The sequence below is a fragment of the Balaenoptera ricei genome, chromosome X (genome assembly GCF_028023285.1).
Source record: "Balaenoptera ricei isolate mBalRic1 chromosome X, mBalRic1.hap2, whole genome shotgun sequence".
NCBI lineage: Eukaryota > Metazoa > Chordata > Mammalia > Artiodactyla > Balaenopteridae > Balaenoptera > Balaenoptera ricei.
This window is the reverse complement of record NC_082660.1, coordinates 1,373,105-1,395,949: the sequence shown is the minus strand read 5'-3', so window position 1 is coordinate 1,395,949 and position 22,845 is coordinate 1,373,105. Positions and strand designations below refer to the sequence as shown.

Here is a 22,845-nt window from a genome sequence, read left to right as displayed (position 1 = left end):
TCCCAAACTCCTAATTTATCCCTCACCTTTGGTAACCATAAGTTTGTTTTCTATGTCTGTGGGTTTATTTCTGTTTTGTAAATAAGTTCATCTGTATCATTTTGTTTTAGATTCCACAAATATGCAATATCATATGATATCTGTCTTTTTCTGTCTGGCTAACTTCACTTACTATGATCAACTCTAGGTCCATCCATGTTGCTGCAAATGGCATTATTTCATTCTTTTTTATGGCTGAGTGATATTCCACTGTAATACAGATATACCACAACTTCTTTACTTTTTAATTGAAGTACAGCTGATTTACAGTGTTGTGCTAATTTCTGCTGTACAGCAAAGTGACTCAGTTATACCCACATATACATTCTTTTCTAATTCTTTTCCATATGGTTTATCACAGGATATTGAATATAGTTCCCTATGCTCTACAGTAGGACCTTGTTGTTTATCCATTCTAAATGTAATAGTTTTCCAAATTCCCACCTACTCACATCTTGTTTCTGCTGTCATTGTTTTGTGGCATTTGGATTCCTCTCTTTGGCTAAAAACCCTACCAGGAGCCATGATGCATTCCTAGTTCACACTTTGTCAATATTAACTGTCATCTTCACGATCACATTGAAGATTGCATGGTGTTTTTCCCAGCAGTTGCCAAAGAATGTACCTTTCATATTTTGTAAATGGTCTTCATGGTTGTTTCTCCAAAAGAAATAGAGAATTTTCTCTTCTTCCATCAAAGAGACTGAAGAGTGTATTAAAAATATTCACATATTTTGTAGAAACTCAGGCTGCAATATTTGAATATTATGATAGTCTTGGAAATAATCAAATTGCCAAAGACTTTGGCACGTTAAATGTTGCAAGGTGATTTGGCCCTCTTTGAAAAAAACAAGAAAACACAAAAACTTTTCATCAGCCCACCCTCTCAGAGGCAGATGTCTATATCTGTAGAGTCATGAGGAAAGCAAAGGATTTGAAGTATTTCTGTCCACTGTCTGGTCTGATTCCTTACTCTAGAACTGTGCATTATTTCTTTGATCTGTAGATAAATACCAACAGCCTCTGTACTGTTGAAAGTAATTTTTTCAGCTTTATTCATTTATTTCTCAAGCAGTGATTATGTAGAATCTCTGGCATATTCATTGTCAGCAGTAAAGCTGGTATTCTGAGTTTGGTGGATTCAAGGCATTCTTTGGTATTTCACACACAAGGGGCACCCTTTTTTGTTCATCTTGAAAACATCAAAATGGTAGTCTTAGGTCAGAAATCGCAGTTTTTCGATACAAATAACAATCACCAAAAAAGCTGTGGATTCCACCTATTAAAAATGTGGATTCATATCTCTGGTGAGAAGTGATGGCTTTCCTATTAGCTATATGGATAGTGACATACTTGATTAGAATAAATTTGGTTTCTTTCAAGATTGATCTAGGAGAAGAATATGCTCCTTTTCTATTGTGCATATTTCAAGATATAATTATAAACTTCTCTGTATGAATTTAGGAAAGCAAGTTACGAACCTCAAATATTTCAATCTATCTTTACGGGCACAAATCTGTGAGTCTTTGAATTTATATTCAACTGCTTCCCCAAAGATACGTGAGTTACATTGAAACTCAGTGTTCAGCATGTTTCTTGCACAGTTTATTCACAGCCTAACCAACGAATGATCAATGTTGAATGAACTTTACATATAAAATATGCATTTGCAGAAAATAAAGGTATAACCCAAACCCCTGTCTTTCTCCTAATTCACTCCCAAGGTTGCCCATGGATTCTGAGGTAAACCCTACAGAGCCACAAAGATACCAAGAATTTAAACAAAGGATGTACTGAATCAAGCCTGCACCCCGTGACTTAATGAAGCAAAGGAAGATGAAGCTGTGTACCAGAAAGTTCTGGTTGGAAGAAGAGACCAACTCAAGAGCCACTGCTTCCCACTGAGATAGAGTAAAAAGAACGCACAGATTGATGCTTTAAAGATATGATTCAAAATGTTTAGGGACTTCCCTGGTGGTCCAGTGGTTAAGACTTTGTCTATCGATGCAGGGTGTGCGGGTTCGAGCCCTGGTTGGGGAGCTTAGATCCCACATGCCTCGCGGCCAAAAAACCTAATCATAAAACAGAATCAATGTTGTAACAAATTCAATAAAGACTTTAACAAACAATGGTCCACATTAAAAAAAAAAAAAAAAAACGTTTAGGGGCTTGTGTTTAGTGAATGTCATTTTTAAACACAGTACTGTAAATAAAAAGTATCCCTAGAGGTTAAGTGAATAGGAAAATGGACATGACAGCAAACTAAAATATTCTGGGATTTCAATGCAGCAATTACCCTATAACACAAGAAAAATATATATAATTAACAACAACAGCACTTGAGGAGTTTCAGCCCTAACGTTATATTCTGAGCTAGTTTAAACTACTATAATGAAACATATTCTGATTTTAACCATCACTGAATTAACTGAAAAGTATTCCATTGGTGATACCTGATTTATTGGCCGGACCATCCAACATGAACATATCTCAATAAAGAGAATGAAATAGTGGCGAATGATACATCTAAATAGATAAGGTTACAATCTTTGAATGACTTATGCAACTACCAAAAGAGAATTCTTTTTTTTTAAATTAAAAAAAAATTTTTTTATTGAAGTCTAGTTGATTTCCAATGCTGTGCCAGGCTTTGCTGTACTGCAAAGTGACTCAGTCATACGCGTAGAGATATAATTTTTTATATTCTTTTCCATGATGGTTTATCACAGGATACTGAATGTAGTTCCCTGTGCTCTACAGTAGGACCTTGCTGTTTATCCATTCTGTATATAATAGTTTGCATCTGCTAACCCCAAACTCCCATCCCTCCTCCATACATATATATATGTAACTGAATCACTTTGCTGTACAGCAGAAATTAACACTACATTGTAAACCAACTGTACTTCAATAAAATAAATTTTCGAAACTCATGTCAAGTTGCATAGCAGAACTGTGAAGTTAAGTACGATGTGTCCCTCTTTTATAAGTGAACTCTTTCACTCAATCCTCACTTGGCTGACAATGTGTAGTCTATGACGCTATGATGATAAGGCTGATTATAATGACGACGGTAGTGCTGGTGGCGGTGAGGGTGGTTTAATGACTATATGGCTGCCAGGTATTTTGTTAGGTCCGTAGTTTTCGAACTACAGAACATGGAAGAATTGACTGAGATTTTTTTTTTTTTTTTAACCACTCCACGCAGCTTGGAGGGTCTTAGTTCCCCGACCAGGGGTCGAACCTGTGCCCCCTGCGATGGAAGTGAGGAGTCCTAACCACTGGATCGCCAGGGAATTCGCTTGCCTGAGATTTTAAAGAAGCAAATCACAGGCTTTCCTTCTACAGATTATGAATCGGCAGATCTGTGAAGCCCAGAAATCTCTCAGTCATTATGGTGGATATATTACACAGCCCTTATATAGAGAAACACTCCAGAGAAAGTACCCTGATATCCTTTAACAACTAATATTTAAAAGAAAACACAAACTATAGCTTCTCCAGGGATGTCCAAAGACTTTTCACATCGACTACTTTTGGTCACTTTTTATTTGAAGGGAAGCCGCTAGTTTTCAACTGACGTGAAGATAATTCACCTCTCCTGTTTCTCATATAAAAGACATCCTTCCTCACTGCTAGCTAAGTATCAAATCTCAGTACTTAGGAGTCTGTTCTCTCTAAATGTCCTCTCTTCATCCTTTGTCCACATTAAGCTCAGAGGGATACTTCTGAATTATGATGGCTTCACTGAATATCAGATAAAACCCACCAGAATTATTGGACCTAGAACACCGTGTGAAACATGGATCTTTGGGAAATCCAGTCTCAAACATAAAGTGTTTTTTCTTCAGATGCTTATAATCCAGCATCCAGAATCCAGAACTTAATGATCATGGTTTCAACTCACAGGTCAGGAAAGAGAAAGACAGTGTAGGATGATGTCAGTGGTACTTATTGGTTAGTTTTGAGAGCAGCGTCCATCCTTCGGTCATTGGATAGAACTCAATCACGTGCCGTCCCGAACTGTAAGACAGGACGACAGACGTGATTGCTCCGTGTGTCTAGAAGATAGAAAGAATGGCTGTGGTGCTTCTCCACCAAAGCTGGAGAGACATTGATGTGAAATGTGCATTACAAGCTTTCTAAGTAGCCCAACATGACTGGAGCCTAATACACGTGTAGACACAGAGGATGACAAGACTACGAAACACGTGAAAGGGAAAAATCACAGAGCCCCTTGTATGTAACGGCAAGGAGTTTGACTTGTATTCTATAAGCAGAGTAGAATCAGGGAATAATACGAGTCTTAAGGTTAATGTCTGTTTTTCCTGAGATGATCCTCAAAACCTTTTCACTAAGGTGCTGGGAAACTCTTAAGTGTGCAGGAGTGGACTTCCTGAACAGACTTGTAATATGGTACAGCCTGGACCCTGCATACATTTCTATAAGCCTTTTAAGAATTGGTAGCTCTCCTAACAAGTGAAAGAAAATCCCAAGGTATTTATCCAAAAGGATTGAAATCAGGATAGTGAAGAGATATTTGCACAACCATGTTCACTGCAGTATTATTCACAAGAGCCCAAGTTGTGGAAACCACCTAAGTGTCCACCGAGAGATGAAGAGAAAAGGAAAATTTGCTAGATCCATACAATGGAGTACCATTCAGCCTTTAAAAGCAAGGCAGTTCTGCAATACGGGACATGCATGAACCTCGAGGACATCATGCCAAGAGAAATAAAATGAGTCACAGAAACACAAACACTGCACGATCCCACTTACATGTGGAATCTAAGACAGTCAAATCCACGGGCTCAGACTGGACTGAGCTGCCTGGGGTTGGGAGGAGGTGGAAATGGGGAGTTTGGAATCAAAGGGCACAGAGTTTCAGGTGGGCAAGGTGAGTTCCAGCTCTGCTGTCCCACAGCGTACCTTGAGTCAACAATACTGTCCACTTAAATTTTTGTTAAGAGGACAGAGCTCATGTGAAGTGTTCTTACCCCAATAGAATAGGAGTTTTTAAAAAAGAAAGAAAATCCCAAGAACCCCAAACAATGGGAAACCAAAACACCAACCAATGAAAAGCAAATCCGATGAGTTGAAACCGAAACGTAGGCTGTGGGCAAGGTCAGATTTTTTGGTTTGTTTGTTTGGTGTGTGTGTGTTTGGGGGGTATGTGTGCGTGTGTGCGATTAAATACGAACACTGTGGAAGGAACCTGGAGATTCAGGCCGGGGCCCATCAAACAAGAGCAGGACCCAGGAGCCCTCCAGCAGGCAGCATTCTTGGCAGGAGCTAAACTGGTCTTAGGTCAATATTTATCTTGGCTTCTGGCAGAAGCCAAAGCAAATATCTCTGGAAGAAAGCAATTCCCACTGAGGGCACAGATGCTGCAATTATGTTGAATCAAAGATGAGATCACAAAATAAATAACCAAAATCCAAGAGGAGAAGCCTCTTTGAGTGACAAAAGCAGAGGATTTGGGAATGCAAAGCCATACTGTAATTGGGATTATCATACAAAGAATATAAAAGCCAGATCTGAAATGTTTAAAAGCATTCAGAGGATAATGAAAAATCTGAGGGTGTATCACTATTGAAAGCAATCGGTGTAATGTGAAAAAGAACAATACTGACATTTTAGAAAAATCTCTGAATTAAAAAATCCAAAAGATGGATAACAATTTATCCATAGCTTAAGGGAACTAATATGAAAAGAGAAAAGGACTGAAAAACGCAGTTCAGGGATATAATTATGAGAAAAATAAATAGGAAGTAGAAAATGTCAAGATCTGACACACATCTAATCAGTCACAAAAGAAGAGAATATGCATATTAGGAAAATAGGCAATACTCAAAGATTTAAGGGGTAAGGATTTCCTAGAACTGGAGAAAAACATGAACCCAGGAAAATGGAAAGGAAACCAAAAAAAGGCAGTAGATAGACTCATCAAAGTGAGACAAAATAGCAAAAGGGAAGATCTAAAAAGACCAGGAACAAAGGCATATTTAAGTTAGACTCCCGGCACCTTACAAAAGCAACAATTCCTCCCGATTCTACCTTTGCCTTTGGGCCATTTAGAGCTACTGCCCTGAATCACACAGAGGTTTCAGAGGATCCATAATCATGAATCCTAAAAAAGTAACTTGTGTAGATTTTGTTTGGTTTTTGCTTGTTTTGTTTTACAGGGAGAGCGCCAGTTGTGAGACAGTCTTGATTTTGCAGGACTGATGATTTTCACTACTTGCTTTTTTCTTTGTTTTTGCTTCTTTTCTCTCAGCAACGAATCTCCAAGGTGTATCTCTCTCTCTCCCCTAATTCCTTCCCCCAAGGGCCCCCGCCTACTAAATCAAAGTCAATATCTATAATTACTTTTGTTTTGCTGTAAACATGCAATTGAACAAAAAATAAATACCTTTGGCATCAGAGAACAACAACAAAAGAAGTATGAAGTATCGACTATTTCTATGAAAATCTGTACACATTTTTTTAATGGAGAAAATTCTCACATGTAAGGTAGGACATTCATTTAATTGGTTAATGAAATGATTCGGGATGAGAGATAATTCTCTGGGTCTGTGATGTTTCATGCTGTTTGGAGGGATTTTTATCTTATGATTTTTTCTGGGGGTGCCACTAATTGTCAAGGAGAATTTACCCTTAGGGACCCTGACCACACCTTTGAGAAGCAAGGAATGTATCGGAGTTCGTGACAGCAGCCTCGGTGGAGTCAGAAGACACGATTCCGAGATGTAGGAGCCCATTCGTGTGCAAGAGGCATAGGTGTTAGATGAGGATACAGGTAATGAGAGATGGGAGGTTACGAAAGAGGAACTAGAAAGTGCAGTCGGCAAAGCTGACCTGGGGTCCCCTGTGTTCCCCCAGGGTCCCCTGTGTTGCCCCAGGGTCCCCTCATCCTAATCCTCTGTTTCTAATTCCCAAGGGATGTCCAGCAACACAGGTGTCAACTGACGGTCATTCCCAGGTCCATTTCTAGCCCAGATCTGACAACAGTGAGGCTCTGTCCCAGCTGTGCTTTCAGTCTTAGAACTGGGCAGAAAAGTAAAATCTAAACAAATGAACAGTTCTATTCAAAGTATAAACATGTATTAGGAGGCTGGGATTGACACAGACACACTACTATATATAAAACAGACAACTAACAAGGACCTACTGTAGAGCACAGGGAACTCTACTCAATATACTGTGATAACCTATAAGGGAAAAGAGCCCAAAAAAGTTATATATATATAACTGAATCACTGTGCTGTATACCTGAAATTAACATGACATTGAAAATCAACTATACTTCAATAAAATATATATTATTTAAATGACACACCACACAGTTTTACAGTAGTTAGTGGTGAAGAATGAAATAAATGATGTTGAGGGAAAAAGAAAAAAAAAAATCCTTGATACAGAATTAAAGATATTTGATATTATGCTTACTTCTATGATTTTATCTAAATACATAATTTCCTACAGGTAAACAGAAATTATACATTCCGCCTTGCTTTCTGTTTCTATGTTTTTACTTTTCTTAATCACTAGCTTCCTAAAGAGAACACACTGTATTTCAAGATATAAATATAGGTGGAAAATAAGAAATGCAAACTGTCACCCTGACATCAAATATTTTGTCTCACTGGCACTTAAAAAAATAACTACAGTGAATGTCCACATTATATGTGTTTTGAAGTGAAACAGAACAGTTTTCTTGGTGCCAATAACGCTCTTGAACCCAGACCCCAGAGCCACGTCTAAAAAGGAGTCTCAGTTTTCCATAAAAGTTCGTATTATATTCATTGGTTACATTTCAAATAAGAAGAGTACTAACAAGACATTGTTAAATCATTTCTGAAGACTTAGGAGAAACATGGAAAGCAGACAGTGCAAATAGAATAAAATAATATAATGCCAGGTACGCTTTAAATATTTGCTACACAGTCCAAGCTTTCTGTTGGTTTTGCACTAGACGGTAATGCTTTTTCCTTTAGATAAGGTGTGGTGATTCTTTCAAATTAGTAACCTGCCTCTTCTGCTGCTTGGTATTAAAAATAGGTCAGTAATGACCGTCCTTTACAGATAATTCTTTATAACTGAAAATAGAAGCTCTCCTTATTCCAGGCTTTCCATGTTCACCTTATCATTCAGGTGCTTTAAAAAGTGGCTGTAAAGAGACACTGTTCTACAAGCAGTGAGTTAGGCTTCATTAGAATTGCGCACATCACAGAACGCCTGCGGATGCCTTTATTCATCTAATTATAATATTACCTGGAAGAAAGGGGTGTGTGTGTGTGTGTGTGTGTGTGTGTGTGTGTGCGCGCGCGCGCGCGTGAGTGCACAAACATGTAATGATAGCCTTTATTTGAAGGATGCTGTTCTTTTATTTAATTGAAGTATAGTTGATTCACAATGTTGTGTTGATTTCTGCTCTACAGCAAAGTGATTCAGTTATACACATACATACATACTTTTTTTTTTGTATTCTTTTCCATTATGGTTTATCACAGGATATTGAATACAGTTCCCTGCGCTATACAGTAGGTCCTTGTTGACTACCTATTTTACCTACAGTAGTGTGTATATTTTAATCCCAAACTCCCAGCCCATCCCTCCCCCACCCCCACTGGCCCACCACAAGTCTGTTCTCTGTGTCTGCGAGTCTGCTTCTGGCTCGTAGATAAGTTCATTTGTGTCATCTTTTAGATTCCACATATAAGTGATATCATATGGTATTTGTCTTTCTCTGTGTGACTGACTTCACTTAGTACGATCATCTCTAGGTCCACCCATTGTTGCTGCAAATGGCGTTATTTCATGCTCTTTCACGGCTGAGTAGTGAAGAACGCTATTATTATACGTGGATTGTACTGTCCTGCAGAGCGGCCACAATAGGAACACGTATTGCTGGGGTGCAGGAAGGCCACCCCAAAACGTGCCTCCCTGGCATGTTGGTTATTTTGAATTAAAGTTATTTAAGAAACAGCCGATGCAGGAGGGACACTCTGACCCTCTTCTCTGTCTCCCTGAAGCAGGAAATACATCCCCCCTGTGAAAGATTCCCTCCCTGCATCTGGACATAGAAGGACATCCTTACGGCCAGAGACGGGGAATTGGGCTGAGAAGCCTATTGTTTCCTTTAACTGACTGCCTCAACCCCAAACTCTGTTTAGACTCTTCAGTAACTAAACGCCAGTGTTTCTTTGTCCTGTTAATTCCTCACAAATGTATTGTTCCTTTGTGTAAAAAGTATAAAAGCCGCCTGCTTCGGCCACTTCTTAGGTCCCATTTCTAGGAGACCTCTGTGCACACAAATTACAATGTGTTTCTTTTTCTTCTGTTCATCTGTCTTGTGTTAATTTTATTATTAGTCCAGCCACAAGGACTCAAGAGGGGTACAAGGGGAAATCTCCCCCCCCCCTACAATATTATAAGAGATTAAAGATAACAGGCAACCATTTTCCTCAAGTTGTCTGTAAACACGTCTCATCACATGATATTGACAGTCAGAGTCATTTATTCAGCACAACAAATATGTAAAAAAGCGCTCTGTTCTGAAACAGCAAATATTTGCCTAAGAAATACTAATACTGTTTAAAAATCATACACATAATTTCATCATGCTCCTGACACATGGTTTAGGACTTTATTATACTTAATGGAATGTGATTTTTTTTTCCTAACTGAAATTATGTTTGTAAACAGAAAATCATTGTTTCATTTCATTTCAATTCTATTCTGTTCGGCATTACTGTGTTGTAGTCAAGTAGAGTTTCTGAAAGTGAAAGGATATAAAAATAGTCTTTAGGCAAAAGCAACCGAGAAAAGTAAAATAAAAGGTCTTCTCATAGATATTAGCAATTTTATCACATAAATGCATTAGGCACTTTGTTTTATTGGTCACAGAAAAGCAACTGTTCATGCTCTACACACACACCCACACACACAGTCACACATGAAGATATCGGTTTCATTCACAAATGTCAACACCTTGTTCTTTCTGTGTCTGAAGGCTCACATCTCACCACGTAATCCACACCTCATTTCCTGTTCATGAACCGGGCTGTTACAGACCCCTGAGGACGGCTGCCACGGACCAGTTGCCGTGTCCCCTGCCTTGGCAGGCGGATTCTCAACCACAGAGCCACCAGGGAAGCCCCCTTTGCTCATTTTTTTAATCAAGTTACTTGGGCTCTTTTGCTATTGAGTTGTGGGAATTTCTTACACTTTTATGCCTTTGTATTGCCTGTTTGCATTGCTAATTCCTCCAACTTCAGCAATGGTAAATGTTGGTAACAGTAGTGAGAATGAGCATTTTTTGTGTTTTTCCTCATTTTAATGGATATTTCCCTTAGCAATTCCTCTATAAGTACATGGTGCCTTTGGGCTATGCATATTTAATTTGGTATCATTATTTTTTGTTGTTGTTTGGTTAGTTTTGGCTTTTGTTTAGGTTAGACATTTATGCATTTTCCCTATTTAAAAATCAGGATTTTACTGTATTGAATATATTGAAGATTTGTGACTCATGTGTGATCAGTTATTAATAATATCGCATATTACTACAGAGAAACTGAGGCTTGTATAAATTTTAATACTTATAAATCAGTTTAATCTTTTTGCCAAGGATACTTGTCTACCATGGCCAATACTCTAACTTATGACAGATTAACTGTCCTGACATAACATGGGTCTTTCCAAAGAGTGATTTCAAGTGTGATGTTACTTCTGACATTTTTGGGGGATTAATCTGTAATAACCGATATATAGCATAATTTTGGCTTTCTGTTTTCTGGACTACAATTATGCTTATGTTGGTCTTTTTGATAGATAAATCCCTCAAAATCTTTTTAATGCCTTTTTATTCTGTTTCATTGCATTTATTTTCCTTACACCTATCCTCTCTGTCTCTTCATTATTTTCCCTACAGGTTATATTCTTTCTTGCTTTTCTTTTAATTTCATTTCCATTTCTGTGACTTTTACTCTGTCTTCATTATAGAGTTAGGCTGGTTCATGACCACATTCTGCTGTCTTCTTGCGTGATTCTATTTTGACTTTGTTTTCTTCTTTCATGGGTGTGAACTGCTTTACTAAAGATGTGTAAGTGTTCTAGAAAGTGGTGTATAAAATTTATTGTTTTTAAAACTCTCCAACCTTGTTTTTATATAAGCCAAGACCCTTGTCCTGAAGTAGGTTATACTGTTACACTCATACACTTCCTTCAGACTTTGGATATCAGTTCCTCATTATTCTCTATAATTTCTCCTCCACCTCTTTCCTCTTTTGTCTATTATTACTGCTGTCACTCTAAAATATGTAGACCTAGCCAGTATGGTCAGAGCAGACTTCTTACCATGACACTTACTGAGGTTATGATTCAGTGGCAAAATTTAGTGGGATATTTTTGAAAATTCCCTGCTCAAAATATCATCATTTTTCCCAGTGTGGATTAGAAGTAGAATAATTCAAAGGAAAAGAGATAGATTGCACGGTTGGGTGAGCTCTTGGTTCAATTTTGCTTTCATTATGAACAATCTGGGTTAAAGTTATGTTGCCATCACTCCAAAGTACTGATGTAGTTTACTGAACTGGTGTGTTCATTGTAACAATTCTTCGCCAAGGTCATTAGATGTTTCCCTACTTCACTTTCCTGGTTCCGGGTAGTTGTACAGGTACTGTACACTTTTGTTCTAGTTAATAAATATAGCTTATTAACATCGAGGTAACTCATTCAATCAATATCATTTCAATGATCAATAACATGTGAACACTTAAAGTCTTATTTCAGGGACTTCCCTGGTGGCGCAGCGGTTGAGAATCTGCCTGCCAATGCAGGGGACACGGGTTCGAGCCCTGGTCTGGGAAGATCCCACATGCCGCGGAGCAACTAAGCCCGTGTGCCACAACTACTGAGCCCACTTGCCACAACTACTGAAGTCGACGCACCTAGAGCCCATGCTCCACAACAAGAGAAGCCACCGCAATGAGAAACCCGCGCACTGCAACAAAGAGTAGCCCCTGCTCGCCGCAACTAGAGAAAGCCCACGTGCAGCAACGAAGACCCAACGCAGCCAAAAATAAATAAATAAATAAATAAATAATTTTTAAAAAGTCTTATTTCAGGCAGGGAGATTCAAGTGGAAATCTGACAAGCTCAGCATTTGTGCCCTCAAGTAATCCAGTGATGGAGAAAGGAAAGTAATTATTTCATTACAATACTGGTATGTTTTTATGCAGGATGCATACGTATATAAAAGGGCTTTGTGAATGGGAGTAAAAGTGTAAGAGAATGTCTTGGAAGGAGATGACATCGGACTGGACGCGTTGACGATAAGGCATCAACTAGGGAAGGACGGCTGGTCTGTGGCAGAGGGTGCAGCACGCATCTTGCCAAGGCGCTGGAGACCGCACACCTCATGGACACAGCTGCTAGTAACTCAGGGACCCCGGACATGCATGGGAGTGGACGGACGCAGAGGTGGAAAGGCAGGACGCTAACGGCAGCTGTACAGGTGGCAGAGAGATTCAGAGTACAGCTGCAACATTTAATAGCAAGTGACCACGAGAAAGCAAGATTTCGATTGCAAGCGTGGAAAGCAACAATGTGTGATTTTGGGCAAGAGACTTTTCAGCTGTGAGAAGATAAGGAAGTTCATTTTGAGTGGGCTAAGGAATGAATGGAAGGTGAGAAAGGCAAGGAGCGAGATGCAGATGACTCTAGAAGATGAGATGTCAAGAAAAGGAAGAAGGATAAGACAACGTTCAACGCTAGGACACCGCACAACGGCTTGTCGTGCAGCTTTGCTCTACGCTGTAGGAGGTCTGGAAATGGACGCGATCTGAAGCAGCACGTTTGGGGAACATTGGCGGAGGTCAATTCCTGAGAATGTGGAGCAACCACAAGATCCCGATTACAGCAATGAATTCTGAAAATGGTAGAGAAATAATGGGACGGTGGGTGGATGAAATTTCTTAAATTAAGGCAGAAGCCCAAAGTGGACTTGGCCATTGGAATCCAAATCCTAGATTTGATGCCTTAGCAGAAGTGAAGTGTTGACAGCATGTCTGATGGGCAGTGGCCACACTGTCAGCTTCATTTGAAAAGGAAGATCATTCTTTTCTAATTTGATCAACGGCCCGAAAGCTATGATGATGAGAACTGACAGCTTCAAATCTCTGGATATAATTTATCTGGACACCAATTCGTAGTTTGACATACACGGCTGTTTGAAAAAAACACGAGAGTGAGATATTACAAGTATTACAAGTGAACTGGGCAAAAGTCAAGCATTATCTATAATCTATTATTTATTATCTATATCTATTATATAAATGATAAATAGATGATAGATATAAGCTGAAAATTTTATATATATGTGAAAATTAAGACTGCATGATCTGTCGTGTTTTGTCTTACTGGAAAACTCTAATGCAGAGAATGCTAATTAAGATGACAATTATTGCTGGCTTGAACAGGCTGACAGTATGTATAAATTAAAAAAAAAAAAAAAGTACACTTAGTATAGTCACTTAAGATTCTTCCATGTCTTTTTATGGCTTGAAAGCTCACTTCTTTTAGCACTGAGTATTAGTCCTTCATGCGGATGGACCACGGTTTCTTTGTCCTCTCACCTACGGCAGGACATCTTGGCTGCATCTGAGTCTGGGCAGTGATAAATGATGGTGCTATAAAGAGTGCATGCTGTGTGATTCTAACCATGTGACATTCTGCAAGACCCAAAACCATGAGGACAATGAGAAGACCAGTGCTTGTCAGGGGTTAGGAGGGAGGGACGGGCACGCAGAGCACAGAGGATTCGGAGGGCCCTGCATCTCCCCCGCATGATATTACAATGGTGGATACATGTCATTACACACTTGTCCAAACCCACAGAACGTGCAACACCAAGGGTGAAGCCCAATGCAAACTAGGACTTGAGGTGATGAAGACGCTTCAATGCAGGTCCATCAGTTATAACAGCTGTACCACCTGTGGCAGCTGCTGACACCAGAGGAGGCTGGGTCCGGGTGGGAGTGGGGGTATGGAAATGGTCTATCCCTTCCTCTCGATACTGCTGTGACCCTAGAATGGTTCTGAAAAATAAAGTCTATATAAAAAATCATCTTACCAAACAACCGAGCAATCCCCTTCCTATGTCCTTACTCAAGAGAAACGAAAACCACAGTCACACACGTATCTGATCAGGTATACTCAAGACAGCGTAAACTGGAAAGAAAGTGGACATCCAACAAAACATGACTAGATAAAAAGTGGAGTCTTTACACGCGAGTAGAATGGGACTCGGCTTTAGAACGGTTGGACACGTCGATATTTGCATCTCCATGGTTGAGTGTCTAAATTACCTGCTGAGCCAGAAAGACAAACACAAAAAAGAACATGCTGTCTTATTTCCCATATTTGGCATTCTGAAGCATGTATGGTGACAGAAAACACGCCAGTGGTTGCCTTAGGGCTACGAACAGCAAGAGAATCTGTCTGGAAAAGGGCATGCGGGGATGTCTGGGGTTCTACGGGGGTTCTGTGCATTGACTGTGGTGGGCATGTGGCTACGCTGATTATACAACTTTTTCAAACTCACTAAACTGTGCACGTTCAATGGATGTAGTCCCAAATTCCTAACAGAGACACACTACTATATAAAAAAATAGGTAAACAATGAGGACCTACTGTATCGCACAGGGAACTCTACTCAACATTTTATTATAACTTATATGGGAAAAGAATCTGAAAAAGAATAGATACATATATACATATATATGTATAACTGTATCACTTTGCGGTACAACGGAAACTAACACACACTGTAAATCAACTATACTTCAACAACAACAAAAATATTTTTAAAAAATTAAGTGGATGTAGTCCATTGTATGCATTATACCTCAACAAATTAGATGAAAAGTACAAATTGACATAAACACATTCATACATCTATGTAATACATAGACTCAGTAAAGGTTAAAATCCAACATCATGCTCCTAGAAGGGATGCATATTAGTTACAAGAATCCCTTAAGTTTAAAAGAAGTGGATTCGAGACTTCCCTGGTGGTCCAGTGGTTAAGACTCCACACTCCCAATGCAGAGGGCCTGGGTCTGATCCCTGGTCAGGGAACTAAGATCCCTCATGCCTGCCGCAACTAAGACCCTGGACAGCCACATAAATAAATAAATGTTAAAATAAATAAATTAATACAAATAAAACAAGTGGATGGGAAACATCTACTATGCAACACGAGGCATAAGAAAGCTGAAGCAGCTGTGTTAAAACCAGACAGGATAGACTTCAGGAATATACGAGTATCAGGGATATCTAATGATAAGGGGTTAAATCGTCAGGAAAATATAACCGTATTACAGATGTATATCTGCAAATAACAGAGATTCAAAATAGAGGGAGCACCATTCTGACAGATCTAAAGTCGGAAATGGACAAATCCACAATTAAAGATTCCGAGTTCAACTCTCCCCTCTCAGTAACTGCTGTAACAAATAAAATATCAGTAAGGGTAGAGGTGATGTGAGCTGCCCCCTCCGACACCTTGAAATAACTGACCTCTGCAGAACATGCACTCCCCCGCCAAGTTTAGAACACATCCTCTCCTCAAGTGCACATGAGACACCCACAAGGATCGGCCATACTCTGGGCCATAAAATACATCATAACACATTTTCAAAGACTGAAGTTCTATCAAGTATAGTCTTTGATCGAAACAGAATGAAGTTAAAAATCAATGAAAACGATTACCTGGGAAATCCTTGAATATTTGGCAATTTAAGAAAAATAGTTCTGCTTTGTACATGGGTCACAGAAGGACAAGAAGTATTAAAAGCCCAACCTATTAAAAATGTGAGATGCAGCTAAAGCAGTAGCTAGAGGGATATTTGTGGCTTTATATGCTCCTATTAGATTTTGTAAAGGATTATAATCAACGTGCTTTTTCTCTAAGAATCTAGAAAAAAGAGCAAATTAAACCCAGCACAAGATGAAGGAAATAGTAGATACATGAATATATGAAATCATAAATCATTGAAAGAAATCAATACAGAATATATATGCTTTCAGATTAATTTTCAGTGCTCTATGATTTCTTTAGAGAGATGCCTGACACCTGGGAAATGCTTCCTAATTTTTTTTTTTAATTTATTTATTTTTGGCTGCGTTGGGTCTTCGTTGCTGCACGCGGGCTTTCTCTACTTGCGGCGAGCAGGGGCTACTCTTTGTTGTGGTGCACGGGCTTCTCATTGCGGTGGCTTCTCTTGTTGCGGAGCACGGGCTCTAGGCGCGCGGGCTTCAGTAGTTGTGGCACACGGGCTCAGTAGCTGTGGTTAGCGGGCTCAGTAGTTGTGGCGAAGGGCTCAGTAGTTGTGGTGCACAGGCTTAGCTGCTCTGCGGCATGTGGGATCTTCCCGGACCAGGGCTCGAACCCGTGTCCCCTGCATTGGCAGGCAGATTCTTAACCACTGAACCACCAGGGAAGTCCCTGCTTCCTAATTTTAATAAAAGTAAAGAGGTAGGAAAGGAAGAATGAGTTTCAGAAAAAATGGGCAGGATGAAGATTGGGTACACTGTGACACGACCCTTCTCAGTGACACACAACATCATTGCTAAGATTCCTGACAAACCTACAGGAGCAGGGTCCTTGCAGGAACCAGCCAAGGAGAAGTTTTCTGTATGAAGACGGCCCCGTGACACAGCAGTAGGCTTGTGTGTGGGCACCGGGAAGGTGGAGAGAAGCATGGGGACAGAGCTGGGGACCTTTCAGAAACCACGGCTTGAGAGTGGACACATTACATGCCGTCCTTCTGCAGATGTCTACTGGGCATTTTTATAAACATTGGTATAAAGTATTGAGGAAGCTTAGAAGACCCTTCCTTCTCCTGGGGAGCTTCCCGTTCGTCTGGGAAAAGCAGGAAGACAAGTAAATAAATGTCTATTAGGTCAGATGTCCATGAGTGTGGTGCGCAAAATAAAACGGAGAGAACAGCTGAGACAGACTACAGGTTTGAAGGAGGACGGCTTAAAATACTCGAAGGAAGATTGCTCCACACAGAAAGAAGGGCAAGGGCAGACACCTTGGGATGACCACGCTTCTGCCACTGGGAGATGAAGTGTGTGTCCCGGGTGGAGGGCTACTGAGCCTGTGAGGTCATGAAGGGTCCGGGGACCGGATCAGCTGTGACCTTACAAGATTTACATGGACTTTGGGGGAGACGTTTTCCCTGGGAAGACTTTGGAATTTTCTAAGTGGTAGCTAACATCACAATATTTGTACCTCTTCAGTGGTCACGATGCTTGCTTTGTTTACAATAACTGTGCACAGCAAACGAGTTGAAACAGAAGCGCTTTGAAAACAATTCAACAGTCCAGAAAAGATCGGGGTTGGAGCCTTTGCATTTTAGCCTGTGCCAAAGCTGTTCATTAATACTTTATGGAGAAGGCAGGGGGAAAAGAATTTAGTCTATTTTGCACAAATTATTGAAACCTCTGAAATTTTTTTTTTTAAATAACAGGTGATTTTTTTTTTCTTTCTCCCCTGAAGAAAAATAAACAACCCTGTTCAATCAACTGCTCCCTCCTTGGAGACAACTGTCTTGGCCACTTACCATCTCTCACTGAAAGTATATTATAAATAGAAAGCCAGCAGGATATTTTAACTCAACTTACAAGTGGAACTTATTTATCTTTTATCAGCACTATACAGGAAAATCAGGGTCTTGCAATGTCCTAGAACTCTTGCACAGAACTGGTGAAAATTTGATGTGTTTCCTTTGAACTTCTGAAAATCTGCTCTTCCCCACATTTATAGAGAGACATGGGGTGTGTAGTTTCTCTGGTGTTTTTGTTTTGTTTTGCTCAACCGTAAGATGCGAATAGGTGAGACCCTCAAAGGATGGATTACTGCGAGCTTTCATACCAATAAGGATATATTTAAAATGTTCACTAAGTTTCTCTATGCATGCAAAAATACTCTGCTCTGTTCAACTTAAATTTTATATATAATACTTATAATCAACATGTTTATGTTTAATATGAAAGTATATTATGTATTATATAAAAGTATACATTATACTATTATATATTATAAAACTATATGTAATATAATATAAATATTTTATATATTTATATTAGAGATGTTTATTATATATATTTGCTATATATATCTCATATTTGTTCTATTTCTCTGGAGAACCCTAATACAAGCTTCATGAGCAATTATTAAATTTTAAGGATGCTTTATAGATTTGCAAACAGTATTATGGGATTTGAGAAACATACATTTGCTACATTGGATTGTTTCACTCTCTTCTGAGTCATCTACTTGTTATACTATTGATACTTATTTATTCTGATTATTCCTCCTCAATTAGAAAAGTGACTTTAGCACCTATTCCTCTCCAAATATGCCACGCTTCTCTCTTCTTCTCTTGCAAAATTCTTCAAGAGGGTTGTCTAGACAAGAGTACACCTATCTCTCCTTTCCACGTCTCTCTGGAACGCGCCTCAAAGCCGAGGGCAGGGTGGGGCTTATGGACGTCATACGGACGTGGGCTGAAATGATGACTGACCCGGATGCACCCACATTTCAACCACCTCCACACCGTGAAGTACGACGGATCACGTCAAGTTCTTACCTTATGACATGTTCTGCAGAGGCATGCCACATGCCACCTCTGAGAAGAAACCTGCAATGTCATTGTGGGGTTCGGCGCAAACTCCTGTTTTTCCCTTTGCCCCGAGAATGGGCACTTCCCACAGAAAGAGCCATTGCTCCTCTGGGGTCCTGGAATGAGGAAACATGGAGCAGAGCCTTCCACGAGCTGCCGCGTGCATGGCCGGGAGGCTGAAATAAACACTGACCCGTGTCGACTACCATCGACGCTGGGTGCTGGGGACACCAGCCAAGCGGGCTGACGAAGACGTCTGGTATGTTCTCACACATCAGGTGTCCACACACAGACTCCACCACGTGCCCCAAACAACCCAAGGTCCATCTTCTGAGTCTTAGACGCCTGCACACGGACGTCTACATCTCTGGCTGTTCCTCCTCTCTCCCAATTATACTCAATCTGCAAGCACGTGACGGAGGTTCTATTTCAAAGTGTTTGCAGAAACCAAACATGAGTCACTACTAATACCAGGACCACTAGGAACAAAGACCACCCTCTCATCCATTGCCCTGTTTTCCAACAAGATCCCTGAGTGGTCTCACCCGGCCCGGCCGCTGTTAAGAAGTGAAATATGCAATCTGATTAAAGTTAACGTCAGAGCACCATGTTTCTCCACCCAAAACTCACCGGGGCTTTCTGTTTTGCTAAGGGTTACAGACCACATTTCAAAACTGCTTCTGTGTCTCCACAATTCTCCCGTCTGTGTGTGACTTGCGAGATACAGAGGGAAGCCCTGAGAATTTATGACCCATTGTTATTTAAACAGCTTATAAATTACCTCAATATTTATGGTAATTTTATTTATGCCTTACCCCAATGTAACACCTGTGTGTGGTCAAGTTCATCTGTAATGTAAGGATAATAAGGGCCCTTATTTCAGAGGGTGGCTAGAAGAATCCCAAGAGATATGCCAAAAACATTTAGACCAAAGCTTAATATATACCTTCCCAATAAGTTCAAAATATTTTCAAATTTCCAATTATTTTTTCTTGGATCCACCTTTTTTTAAAAAAATTCTTTCTAAATTCCAAATATATACGTACTTTCCAGTTCTCTTTTTACTTATGCTGTACTAAGTTCAATGTTAAATGCATAATAATCTGTATGATTTTGCTGTTGTGTCATCTGTGAGACTTCCTCGAAGTTTCAGCAAAGAGAAAATTTCGGTTTGCTTTTATAAAGTTCAAGCATCCTTCCATTGTTCTGTGAAATGTTTTAGACAGAATAATTAGTTCAACTTGATGAATCTTGTTTTCCAAATGTTTTATATCTTTTGTGATAGTTTATTGAAATGTCCTCTCGGTCCTGAAAGAAGTGTGTTGAACTCTCCCACTCTAATTCTGCGATCGTAGTTCTGTCGACGTCTGCTCCGGTGCTTCCAGGATTTAGTGTTCCTCATTCGACGTCTGCTCCGGTGCTTCCAGGATTTAGTGTTCCTCATTCGACGTCTGCTCCGGTGCTTCCAGGATTTAGTGTTCCTCACATGCTCTTTTAGGACTGTTATACCTTCCTGGTGTGTCTCATCTTTTACTCTTGTCCACTGTTCCTTTTTTCCCCCCTTTCTTGCATTTTTTTGCTAATTCTGTCTGATATTACTATAGCCATAACAGCTTACTTAAACTTCGTGTTTGTTGGGTTTTTATTAATTTTATCCTGAATGTGCACACAAGGTGCCTTGGTTCAGAGGTGGACTTCCTGCGAAGAATCTCACAGGAAATAATAAGTGCATTCCTGGGGTTTGCCCCATTCCTTACCCAGTGGGGATGCAATGAGAAACAAATCAATTGCCCAAAGTAAGGAGCCTAACGCCCTAGGGGGCAGGAACAATGAGTTTTCTTTGTGTGGACAGGTCAAGGGGGAAGCTGTCCTCTGAAGGAGTCTTCTCCTTCCTCCAGCCCTTTGGAACGTAAATGAAACCTCCCCAGGAGCCTGAGACACCTGTCTTTTTTATCCCCTACCAATGGCCATAAGGTCATGGGATCATTCCTCCTTGAAGTGTAAATACCCCAAGTGAACACCAGTCTTCTAGGGACCTTGGGGCTTAACCTAAGATGAGTCTGAGTTCTAACCAGTTACCTTTGGGGGAGATAAGAGAAGTTTTATTATCCTGTTGGATCAGAGCAATTATTTCCTTCATTAGAGAAACAAATGGCTACACACCTAACCCTTATGGCATATGAAAATGTTTCCAGGAGAAGTGAAAGGTAACGTTTCCTAATTTTATATCATACATACTTCTGTGTCCCATTGACTAAAGCTTTTTTGTTTTCTTTTGTTTTGTTTACAGAAACACTGAAAAAGCCAGAAAAGTTTTCTTTCTCCAGAATGTTTTTTTTAGGATTTTCATGGTATATTCCTTTCCAGTGTGTTTGCATCTTTATATCTAAGAAGTATATCTGGTAAAGAACATACATTGCACATTTTTCACAGAGTCTGATTCTCTTTGTATGTTATATGGAGATGACAGTAAATTTTAAATAAGTTTATTACTGTACATGTATGTGCAAACATAGATGACAGATAAATTTAGGTAAATTATATACTATAACATTTAATAGGCTCTATCTACCTAGCTAGCTATTTGTCTATCTACATACAGTTTCATTCTAACAATTTCAAGTTCCGTGTATTTCACCAAAATTAACAATTAAAAGAAAAAAAGGCATTAGACTTAGTAGTCACTCTTTCGGGAATCTTTTCACTCAAGCGACTGTATGACTTGCTGTCTTCCACTCACCAGATCTCTGCCCGGGTGCCCTGTGTTATGTTTCCATATAACCCTCATCAATCTCCTACACTGTGGGTTTCTTTGTCTGTTTCCTGTCTCCCCTCCCGGAACAGAAGCTCTGTGGATCCGTACCTGTGTGGGCTGCTGTTTTCTCTGCTGCAAGCCTAGAACAATGGCCTTCCCCCAGCCTGGGCTCAACAGAGACCTGCTGAATACACACCCGACCCTCGGTATTGGCACCTGTGAAAATACCCACTTTCTGGAGAGCATGCATGGGGGTAAGTGCCTACTCTGCTCTCTGCTGTACTTTTTGAAATCGGAGCGTAGTTAATTTACAATGTTGCGTGAGCTTCGGGTGTAGAGCAAAGTGATTCAGTTATATATATACATAGATATATACTCTTCACACATACATTTTTTAAAATTTTCATAGCAGTATAGTCGCTTTACAATGTTATGTTAGTTTCTGCTGTACAGCAAAGTGAATCAGCTATACGTATACATATGTCGCCTCTTTTTTGGATTCCCTTCCCATTTAGGTCCCCACAGAGCACTGAGTAGAGCTCCCTGTGCTATACAGCAGATTCTCGTACATACATATTCTTTGTCAGATTCTTTTCCATTATAGGTTATTCCAAGACACTGAACATCTGCCATACTTTTTAGTAGTTATTTTTTAAAAATCTGAGACACCCATTCATTCCACAGATACTGAATTTGTCTCCTAACACAGTCACCAGATGGCTACAATTTAGGAAGGTTCATTAAGTGCTGTCCTTGAGTGCAGGTAACCTGCTAGGCAGGATCTGAGAGGAAGCTCTCATACGTTTCCAGCACAACTTATTTGTGCTGAGAGTGGCTTTTTCCTCAAACGCGGGACTAGCTAATATGGAAATGTAACTCAGGGAGCAGGGAGGGGGAAGAAATTACACAGTTCACGGACGGTAAACATGGTGACAAACAACGGAGCTCGGTGCCGTGTCCCCACAAGAACACCATGCCCGCCATCTGGCAAAATAAATACACACACCGAGACGAAAATAAAGAACGAAGAGACACTATGCACGTGGAAAGCAGTGCACGGATAACGGGGGAGACAGTGGTGCCTGCCCTTCCAGCAGGAAGCTGTCCCTCTGACATCTGTACAAACTACGGGACTGTCTCCTCTAGTTGGGTCAATGCCTGTTTTCCTGATTGAAACGGGCCACACGCGTACCTTGAAGTTAGCTCAGACACTGGAGGTGTGACCGAGGTTTGCAGTTTCTTTTTCCCCGTCTGCACGGATGGATCTGTGGGATTTCGGATGGCCCGAGGGGCGCGCAGGAGGCTTGGGGAGGAGAGATTTCTGGAGAGAAAACTGCGTGGCAAGATGGAGACCCT

General features: G+C 40.1%; 1 protein-coding gene and 1 long non-coding RNA gene across 10 annotated transcripts in view; one reads left to right on the top strand and one right to left on the bottom strand.

Annotated features, from left to right (window-relative positions):
- The window catches only part of DHRSX (dehydrogenase/reductase X-linked), a 337,523-nt gene extending 335,427 nt beyond the window's left edge, over window positions 1–2,096 (top strand). Inside the window, exon 19 of one of the 2 annotated variants that reach the window (XR_009500312.1) lies at window positions 1,764–2,096. The gene's annotated coding sequence lies outside the window, so the exon portion shown is untranslated. The remainder of the gene's footprint in view (window positions 1–1,763) is intronic. The other variant, XR_009500319.1, reaches the window with a different exon arrangement.
- LOC132357804 (uncharacterized) overlaps window positions 1–22,845 on the bottom strand; it is a 90,616-nt gene that overhangs the window by 26,680 nt on the left and 41,091 nt on the right. The window lies entirely within an intron of this gene.